Source organism: Triturus cristatus, chromosome 4_2, assembly GCF_964204655.1.
Source record: "Triturus cristatus chromosome 4_2, aTriCri1.1, whole genome shotgun sequence".
NCBI classification, from domain to species: Eukaryota; Metazoa; Chordata; class Amphibia; order Caudata; family Salamandridae; genus Triturus; species Triturus cristatus.
In genome coordinates this window covers 34582523-34593342 of record NC_140586.1, presented here as the reverse complement: position 1 = coordinate 34593342, position 10820 = coordinate 34582523, and the positions used below count along the sequence as shown (strand labels likewise).

The window sequence follows — 10820 nt, the reverse complement described above, 5'->3', positions numbered from 1 at the left end:
CTTCTCATATTTAACTTTAAACAAAGGCGTACTGCTCCTGCAAGCATATAATTATAAATGCTCCCACGGTGAATGAGAGAAAGGGCGAGGAGGATACAGGTTGAAACGCTTCAGCTCACACCATTGTAGCCATGCACCGCACGGTGTCTGTTTTATTTTCCTCTCTGCATTCACTTGGAGGTAATCTCTTGATGCTTTAATGACTTAAAAAACAGCAAAGCATGTTTACTATTGTTGCGTCGCTCCATATGCAGACTACAATAAGATCATATCTTGCCAGTTGCAGCACAGCAGGAGCTCACGTATGCTCTGCTGCGAAATTTCGAACAAAACAGTTAAATTCAACTTTTTTTAAAGGCACTCTATATCTTTAACGTCCATCACCTTCACGGCCTTTGAAGGCTGGGTTTGCTTTTGGCTTTTTTCCATAGTACATGCGCTTGTTTCCTGTTTGTTTCAGAGAGGGAGGGTGTTATTTTCCGCTTTCAGACATGGGAAAGTTAACAGGACACGGAATTAAGGTGGCTGGTGAGTAGAGTCGGGCAGAGAGTCTTAGAGCCTCGGGGGCAGCAGCTCCTGTTGCAAGAGACACTGGGTCTGCAGAGGGGTCACAAGCGTTTCACCTTGGGGGGGCGTTCCCTTTTCACTGCTTTCTGAAAACAGGCATCCTGGGCCCTTCCTTGCCACTGCGTGCCCAGCCTTTTATCACCCTCTCCTCAGGACCATGCAAGTGGCACCCCCTCCATCCTGCCCCTAGGTAAGGGTTCATGGCTCCTCCAAGTGCCGTATTCCATGAGGGGAATGCCAGGAATAAATAACTTTGAATAAAACCTGCCTGCATTCTCTGTCCAACCCAAAAATTTAAATCACAAACATCCATTTGCAAGTTGCCCTCCAGTTTATTTTGTGATTACTATTGAATTGCTTTTATGCAAAGCTGTTTACAGTGTAATGGACTACTTTAAGTGTGCTCCTCTGCTGTCCTGCTCTAGGCATAGATATCTGGTACATTTGGGAACCGGTAGTTCAAACATATAAAATCTGTTTAAAGTTAGGTTTCATACTCTCTTCATATCCTTAGACTGTATTTTCTTGCTCAAAGGTCTCACTTTCATTGGGTGTTCAACACAAACATTGTTGCATAACTAAATATGTTTGGAAGTGTCAAGGCAACATTATAAAATAAACAAAGAAACAATGAAAATATAAGCGCCACTTAACACAAACCAAATTTCTTACATTATTTTATTAACATACATGTGCAACTTAAAGCATTTTTAAAAAGTATTTATTAAATCTGTATTACAGTCTTTAGCCAAAATGAGAGGGATTTACTCTGCTTTTATGCTTCAGTACATTAAAAATGTGAACACTGCCACAAAGGCACTAGGATTAGAACTATAGATGTCTGTTGGTTAACCTTCAGCACCACAATTATCTGTGGGAATGTTTGAGTGTAACATGCTGTGTGTAATTCCACAATTATTACTCTAAACCTATTAGTGCCGCCTGGGTTTGCATAACCGAAGCACTATCCTAAAAAACAGATTGGCTCTATCCCATGTGCCCATCACCACGCTGCTGCCAGCCAGTTTCCTGAAGCTCTCACGTTCTCTGCATGGGCTCTTTTTATTATACGTATTTTTTATTAAATAGGTAGCCCCTGTTACGTGCTATACATTCCATCATGCATTTTAATATAATTTTTGATGTGTTTTAATTCATTTATTCACACTCCTTTATATTAACATAACCATAGCTTTACTGTACAGTTGCCATAAAGCTTATAATATGGTATAGTGTGCACTTTTTTCCTTTAAATAATTCCTCAACTGCAGACAAAAAAACAAATAAAAACATTCCCATTTACACTGCCATACCTCCAACTCCAACAAATGTGAGACCTATTGCGATGCAAATGCTTATGGGAGACTGGCACTTATTTCTCCTCAGATAACTTTGAAGCAAAGTAAGCGGGAAAAACACAAAAGGTGAAACTGATGAAGAGAACGCTAGAAAACCAGTGACAAAGGATGAAAGCCAGGATGACAAAGACAGAAGTGTCTGGTGGTGATTAAAGAGGAATAAGTTTCAATAAAGACTACAATGCCTTGGTATTTGGCACCCCAAGTTTACATAAAACCAGCTGCGATATTATGAACAAAATTTGGGCCCAGAATTTTTTTTTTTAAACAAATTAAGCGCTAACATGTTACACATTTTTACAAATTGTATTAAATATTACACATTTACAAGTACAGTTGCAAGGATATTTATTATGTAAATTGCATTGAATCACACAATATACACTCAAAAGCAGGAGCATCCATTTGAACCCTAGAATACACTTTGGAAGTAGACGGCTTAGCCACTGCACCCCTTTTGCTAGCTTAATACTCATCAGTAGATTTGCAAACTTAACTGCCTCAGCTGTAATGTAATAACCAGTTAAAAAAACATGTCCAGAAACGAAAAACAGCACATTCAGTTATTTTATTAACTTAATGATCGAACACGAACAACACTTTTAACACTTGTTTTTTTTGTAAGAAAAAAAAAGTCAACTGTGACAATACACATTTAGTTTCAAAAAAGTCAATAGTGAAACTCTTTAATAAAAAAACAAAAGCCTAATTAACAAGACTTTCTCACTCGGATTAATTAGCACCTTGCTTTTCCCGTTTCAAAATATTACTAATTTTGCTCAATTGTTCTCGTTTGAAAACAACCATGTAGTCACCACGAAAAAATACCTTGCGTAATATAAAAATATATCTATCTATATTTATAAAGACCCGTTTAGCAAGCATACAATCACCCCCACGCTGCTGCTACTACCCTTCCTATAAAAAAAAAACAACGAACTCGCTATGATGCCGCGCCTGCTGCTTTTAAAGCCAACTACACCCCCCCCCCCCCCCTCCCCCCTCCCCACAATCCTTACGTGCAGGTCATGACGTTGATGTGTGCACAGCCAATAGTAGAGAAGAAGTAAAATTAAAACTGACCGCCTTTCACAAAGCTAACTGGCATTCATTATGCAAATTAGGCACACAAAAAATTCTTCGCCGGCGGTTTTTACGCTTTTCTGTCTTTTGTTTTTGCTGTGCAAGTTTCACTTGGCGGTAGATAGTCTCTTTGAATGTGTTGTTGCTCGTGCCTTCCAGAAGTCGGTAATATAGCCTCGCCGTTTCTGGGCAGTGTTAATTCGCCTTTTCGTAGTATTCCCTTCTAAAAGGACGCAGGGGGGTCAGGAAAACAAAACTTAAACATTGCCGTACTTTGCTCTTTCCTTACCAGTTGCAGCCACTTAGAACCTGTTATCTAGCTTTGCTCTTGCGAAGCAGAGCTCGTAAACGTGTGTTTTGCTGAGGGATCGGTCTGTCTAAGAGAATGGTAAAGTGTCTCGCGCTCGTTGCGTGGGGTCGGGTAGAAGGGAAGCTGGAAATGCCAACATTTTGCTGGACTGCCAGTTTCCCCCCATTACGCAGAGCGCTGCCTTTAGTAATCGGGAAGACGATTTACCAACATATTCTAGATAGAGGGTTGGGGTAATCTTTGCCACGGAACCTACAGGCACTGTAGGCGAGCAGTTCAATTGTTACCAGGGTTAGTTAATCCGATTCATTTTTTTGTGTTTACTATGTGCAGCGCATAGAAGCGCTGTGTTAAAAGAATACTTTCATTTAAATCCTGTGCTTTCAAACTGGAAATGCGTCTTTATTTGCCTGAGAGCATCTCTGGCCAGCCTGGACTGGCCTTTCAAGAACCTATTTAACAATCTTGCACTTGTACGTTTATTTATATATATTTTTAAATACCTGCATAAGCACCATCAGCTGGCATGGCATACATAGCTGCCAGCTGTCCCGTTGCCAGGATAGTCCAGGCAAGTTGGAGGCTGTCCTGGGTAATTCACTATCCCGGGACAGTCCCAGCAATTGCACTTGTCCGGCCCTGCATACAACCTAGTGGGCGGGCTGAGGGGGTTCATCCATATAGTGTGCCTCAGGTGCAGGTAAGCGGAGGGGGGGGGGGGGTCAGTGTGGGAGGCGAGTCGACAGAGGACGGAATAGGTAAAATGAAATAAAACCTATTCCGTTGTCTCCATCAAGCGAACTTCCCCCCCCGACACTAGGACCCTGGAACAGTACCAGCTGAGACTCCCTAAGAGACCCAATTACTCACATACCTCTATGGTTCCACTGTATGTGTGTTAGAAAAACGTTCATTACACAAACGTGTGTAATAGTGGAGTAGTGACGGGAATAATACGAGGTAACTGACAGACGGGGCAAAGAGAGAAGGAAAACAAACAAAGTGCACCGACAGGTAGGCAGAGCACGACTAGGAATATTAGAGCGACAGAAGGGACACAAACATAAATACGGCTTCCCGCGGCTTACGCAGTGGGCCACCTAGGTGCCTGTAAGGGGGTACAGCTCGGGTTACGGCATTTACCTGTAATTAGGGGAACGCCAATACCCGACACTCTCCCAAGCGAGAGACGAACAACCGGAAACAAAATACAGGGTGGTACGTCACGTAGGTCAGCCACACCTACCTCTCGTGTCTACCCACAGCGAGGCAAGAGGGCGGAGAAAGGCGGAGCTGACCCCGGAACTAGTGGTCCACAACCACTGAAAAGAGACATTGACCAGGGAGGAGTGTCTTCGACCAGAGGAGGAATCGGAAGTCAAGCGGAGAGACGAGCGGAACGGAGAAGCGAAAAGAGGAACGACGTCTGAGGGGAACATGCCGAAGACGGGAACAGAACCGAGACGGAGGAACCAGAAGACTGCTGGAGCGAGGAGTGGTGGTGTCTACCGGAGGAGGCTGTGGAGCGGCCGCAACTCCGGAGAGTTGCGGCAGGTCCGGTGAGTGACGGGGTTCAAGGGGAAGTGCGGGTGGAAATTCAGGAGGAGGGTAGACAACGGTTGCGGGGAGGGTAGAAGGAGGTTCTTGTTTTAAAATCGGGCACAAACTCCTTTTTTCTGACACTGATACCCTGCACGTTCTTTACCTTGATTGAGTACATTTTCTACACCCCCCCTCACGCGGTACTTAGACCAGTTTTCCCAGCTTCCTGGATCGTGTGAAAGGCGACGCATTAGTCTAACAGGAACCAGCTCACCACCTCTAAATCTCTGAGAAAACGCTTGGGTGAATACATTACTGTCTAAGAAGTTATAGTGAGTACGTGATACCACTGGTGACGGTGAAGGTGACCGGTAGAATAACTCCTGCCCAGTGCAAACTGTCCTATCACTGACGGCCACCATTTTTTCCCCTCTCCCTCTATGAGCCTCCGGGAGGAATCAACCACGACGGACGAACCGAGGCAGACACCGTTGAGCACCAGTTCAGAGGAGGAAGAAGAAGAGCAGACCCTTTCCAGTTCCCCAATTAGGACCGAAGACTTGATACCACCAACAGGAAGAGAGACCATCCCTGTAGCAAAACCTAAGAGTGTCCGTCCTGACAAAGAACTCTCTCACTTGGAAAGTATATTCAGCCTCTGCGTCTGTATATCCGACCTGCCCTCCCACAGTGCCACTTAGGCACCCCATCTAGTCTGGGGACCCTGGGGAGGATCCCACACCCCGACGCCCGGGCCGTGTCATTTCCGGCACGCAGGGGGTTGGGGGAGCTACTTCTACCTCCCCCTCCACCCGCTTTCCTGGTGCTCTCTTTGCTGCCGGACACGCCGTCTCGACAATTATCTTACGTTGTTCGCGCTTTGACTCAGGCCAAGTTACAGGACTTCGAAGGTTGACGGTGAGTTGTCTCGTATGCCCACTGCCCTCCCCGGCGCCCCCCCCCCCCCCGAACCCCCACCCGGCTCGCCTCCCTCGGCGTAGTCGTCATCGACTGCCTGAGACGATTTGGGGGCTGTGCGGCATGGCACTCACCTCAAACTTTTCAGTAGGGTGGTCCATGGGCCCTGTAGGTACCCCCGTCCGGGGCCCTTGATGAAACGGCTTGTCCTGTTTCTGGTACTACACGCACTTCTTTTTTCCAGCGACCACCTGGGTTTATGGGGGGTGTGGGCTCTGGTATGCTTGCCAGTGTCTCCGTGCTTGCCGCTGCGTGTACTTGCCAGGGTTACCGACTGTTTGCACGCCTCGGCCCGCTCCACTCCCCCCAACCCTCTTTTAATGGAAGTTAGGGGGATGGGGTGGGAAGCAGAGACGCACGTTGGGGAGTTTGGAGAAGTCGGGTCTACAGGCACTTAGCAGGGCCCGGGCATGTTGCAATGCCATGAGGGAGGGGGCGATGCCGTCCGGGCACAGGGGGGCTGAGCGCCGCATGAGAAAAGGCAGGGACGTGAGCAAATTATATGCTGATAACAGTGGGATTCGAACACGCACCCACAGTGACGAATGCCTTCATGCCCTTTAGACCACACTTGACCAAATAACGAGCAAGAAGTGCTCCCTGCAGAGAAGGCGGCACTCAGGGGGAGGGGGTGAACAACCGCAAATACAGCAGCCCGAAGGCTCCAGACCCCAGCGACCCGCGTGAGGCCTCCCTCAGAGGTAAAGTTACTGTGCGGACATCGTGGGGCGCCCGGCAGGGGCTTTGCTCACCTAGACCCGGTGCCCGAGGGGTAACGCTCTAATTTTTTCATCTTGATCATGCAGCGGTCCCTTGACCTCATGCACAGCATATGTATGCCACTGCAGGGTGCCGAGCGGGTCCTTGACCGTCCGGCGCCTTGTCGCGTGATGCACGTTGTTGGGAGGGGGCCCTGCGGTGTGGTGTCTCATCAGGGGGGCCGAACGGGCAGTGCGGCCCACGAGCTGCGGCTCTGGGGCAGGGTCTGTGCAGTATTGGGGCGCAGGGCCAGGCCATGCACTGCTTCTCTGTCTGCCGGGGGCATGGGGGTGAGTGACCTGCTGGAGGATTCCCATGGGACTCACTCACCGGGCTCTCGCGGTGAGGCGTGGGCTGGAGGGCCCTTGCGAAGGAGGGGGAAGCATTGTTGAACTGCGAGCGGCACGGCACCACCATCCTGGGAGGGAGGAAATTATTTTACATGCCGACATTGGGGACGGGCTTGTGGCAAGGGTAAAGCTACTTTGCGGTACAGAATAGGAATGCGGGGACAGAATCCGCAAAACACAATTCAGGCCCTGTGTCCTTCTAGCAGCATGCACAGCTCCATCCCCACCCTAGTGGCTGTGGGCAGGCCATCACCTCGTTGCAGTTCTATGGCCCCCAAAGTCAGAACCCGGTATGGCTGAGCCTGCTTAACGCCATACCAGTGGGGCGACGTCTCACCCCAACCAATCACACTGCTTAATTGTGCCTTCAAGGCAATGTCTTCATAAACATACTCCTTTTTATATTCTTTTCTTTGTTCCAACTTTATACTTTTTAATTTTTGTTATTCTTTCACTCAACATTGCAAAAATTCCACATGCGGAGTGAAAATGCTATTTCCCAGGTTTCTGATATTCCCACAGTGTCCATCCGGACCTCCTTGAAAGAGCCTGCTTAGCACCAATAATCGTATCCCCAGGGTGTGGTCTTGTTATATGGATGTGGCTTAACACGTAAGAGGAATTTTGTGCTAGCTAGGGTGCCGCCTTACTGGAGCTGGGTGGGAGGGTAGCGTTGGAGGTGTTGGTGGGGCCAAGGGTGACCCGGACTCGGTCCATCTCGCCAAACTCCATGGACTGGACACTTGTACTACACCCAGAGTCTGGCCTCATGGTGGCACTTGAGGGATAGACGATTGCTTGGGGCGGTGGGACAATCGGGGGCGCATGGGTTCTGGCTGCCCCCATCCCCTCCTGGTGTGCACATGCAGGGGGAGTCAGCCATCCATGCAGGTACCTGGCCCGGCCCCCAGCTGTGCCACAGATCTCCGGGAGCAGTGTTTGTGGGTACTCAGATGCCCAGTGTACTTTGTGCTGACTCCATGGCTTGTATTGTTTGGCAATTGATGATTGTTTCCAAACCCAGATACTACGAGGGATGACCTATTCGCATCACAGAACAGGAGTTATGTGGTAGCCTTGCATTGCAATCTACAGAAGCACAAAGATGACCAGGCCACTTGGCCATATGTAAGTATGCCAAATAGGGCAGCACATTTCCAGCCACTTGTTTATGTAGGCCTTGGGTCATGGTTGGTGCTACGCATATAGCTGTCTGGTCCTGCTAATCATTTAAGTTTTCAAATACTCTGATGCCAGAAAGCCGGGCGCATCAGGCACGGATAGCTTCTGTTAAAAAATAAGGACATGGGTAACTTTTCCATCCTACCAACAGGTATGCGCCACTGCGGTGGTACCTCTATTGCCTCTGCTCCGTGCCCCTAGGGTGGGGCAGATACTTTTTTAACTGAGAGCAAGGGCGTGCTGGCATCCTAAGCGGGAGCCTTGGGCTTTGCCCACACTGGAGCAGGCATGGATGCAAATTACAAACAAATCTCCTAATCTCCACCATTTATGTTACAGCAAGGTAGTGAGTCCCCTTGGCTTCATGCAGGGGTCCCCACAACAACAGCGACCCTGAGTCACGAGGACACGCAGGGTAAGTTAGGTTGCTGCAAGGGGGGGGATTGGTAGGCCGTGGGTGAGGATCCAGGCGCAAGTGCCCGGATCAGCGCGTGCGAGCCTGACATACATGATAACCGGTGCTTATCTCTCACACCTCAGACTCAGCAGAATTCACATCAACAGGCATCGCTGGTCTTGAATCAAGGGAGAAAGTGAGCATTGGCAGACGTTGGGGCACAAGTCACTTGCGCGGGGGCTGCCTAGTTCCAGATCTCCTCAGATCCGCGGCGTAGTAGCGGTGGGGACCTTCCTTTCATGTTTCTCTATCCTTGCAGGACCTGCCTAGAGGTTTCGGCACGACAGGTCAAGGTCCTGGAGAACCAAGGATCACTCCATCTGTTTTCCCAAATCTCACTGTCGATGATTCCCAGCCTGGCACGTCGCAGGAGGCAGTCTGAGTGAACTTTATGGAAATGGCAAAGTCTAAAGGACTAGAGTAGGTGAGAGGCATACTCCACAGGGGTGAGCCAGAAGATTCCAGGGTAATATCCAACTTACCTGAGGCACCTCAGACGGGACCAGCGGAGGCGGAACCTGCGAGGCCTAAACGGGCTCACCGGCCCAAATACAATGAGTTCCCTGCAGAGCCCCGCATCGAAAGTCAGTAATTTCCACTCGCCTAGAAGCAGTGCCCATGGCGGTGCCGGCATGATCCGTGAACCCAACCGCAGCTAGCGGTGATAAATTAGACAAAATGGGCAAGCTAATGGACTCTATGTTAAGCATTATGGCAGTATCGAAGGTGTCTAGGAGAAAATCTTCCTCCACTGGGTCAGTATGTAGCTCTACCCCGTGATAATGTGCCGCCCTCTGTAGTAGGTGGTGAAAACCTAAAGAGTCTTCTGGTGGGGATGGCCTAGATGGATAAAGGTCATCCTGTGGGACATCTGGGATGTCCGGATTGTTATAGTCATTCCATGGGTCTGGGGATCCAGTAGGGGTGGGGTCTTGTGGCACATCTGCTGGATTATAGTAAGGGTCCCCATGATCATCATGGTCTGGAGACAGGGTCGGAGAGCGATGAGGCAGGGGTGGAGAAGGTAGAGGTGGGGAGGGTGGAGGGGGTGGTGGAGGTGGGGAAGGCACTCTGAAAGGGGAGGTAGCAGTGTCCTTCCTCTTTGGAGGTGGAGGTGGAGCTGGTTTGTCCAAATGTCTCTTTTTTGAAGACAGTGTCAAATGTCCAGTTTTTGGATCCTTGGTAAGTGTCTTTTGTAGAGGATCCGGTGTAAAAAGTTCTTGCGACACTGGTTGTTCGGTCGGCGCCAAGGTTTTCGGGGCCGACGGCTTTTTAGGCTTGTCTGTGCCGTGCTTTTTCGGGACCTCCGATTTTTTGTTCGGTGCCGAGAGAGGCTTCGGCACGGGAGTGTCGGTGCCGAGGACCTTATGATGTTTGGTCGGCACCGAGAGAGCGGGTTTCGAAACCGAGGGCTTTGGTGCTGGGCTCGGTGTGGAGGCCGATTTTTTCTTCGGTGCCGAAGGGTGTTTTTCGGCACCGCTGGTAGGCTGGCTTGAGCCCGAGCTGCCGGAAGGCTTAATAGGCTTCTTTACCGGGCCCGAAGGTGGGGTGTTAGAAGCAGTGTCCTTGGTCTTGCCTTGGCTCGAAGGCGTGACCGAAGCCTTTTTGGGTATCGGCGTGGGTGTGGGAGGGGGTATAGTACTCACGACCCTCTGCGCCGGGGTGATGTCCTCCACATCTGAGTCGTCGGCCTCGAAAGCACTGACGAGGTCGTCTTCATCTTCTTCGATGTTCTGCTGTCCCGGAGCTTCGACGTCGTCCCCGAAGATGTCGACTGGAGCGGAGGTCGAGGAGTGCGTCATGTTGCATCTGGCCCTTCGATCTCAAATAGTCTTTTTAGATCTAAAAGACTTGCAGGCGGGACAGTCTCGAGCCTCGTGTTCAGGGGAGAGGCAGAGGTTGCACACCTCATAAAGATCGGTGTGGGGGAATTTGGACCCACATCGAGGGCACTTCTTGAAGGGAGTTCTTTCCATCAGCCGAGACCGGAGCCGGGATAGGCCCGAAGGCCGCCGTCGACGACCGGAATCGAAGAAGTACCGAAGAGAAGGTGGTTGAGATGATTTATTATCTGAAGAATCTCGATGAGCAAGGATTTGCGTCGATCGTTGAACTGGAAAAGTTCGGAACCGGAGCCCGATGGCGGAATAAAACAATCTGAGGATGGAGCAGAAGCCCATGCGCAATACGAACCAAAGGAGGAGTCACCGACCTCGTGACTTCCAAAGACTTTC

The 10820-nt window shown here is 49.6% G+C and overlaps 1 long non-coding RNA gene across 1 annotated transcript in view; it reads left to right on the top strand.

Moving 5' to 3' along the window:
• Nucleotides 1-498: 498 nt before the first annotated feature.
• LOC146832876 (uncharacterized) overlaps nucleotides 499-10820 on the top strand; it is a 100602-nt gene continuing 90280 nt past the window's right edge. Inside the window, exon 1 of the long non-coding RNA XR_014960466.1 lies at nucleotides 499-528. This is a non-coding gene — a long non-coding RNA (uncharacterized LOC146832876). The remainder of the gene's footprint in view (nucleotides 529-10820) is intronic.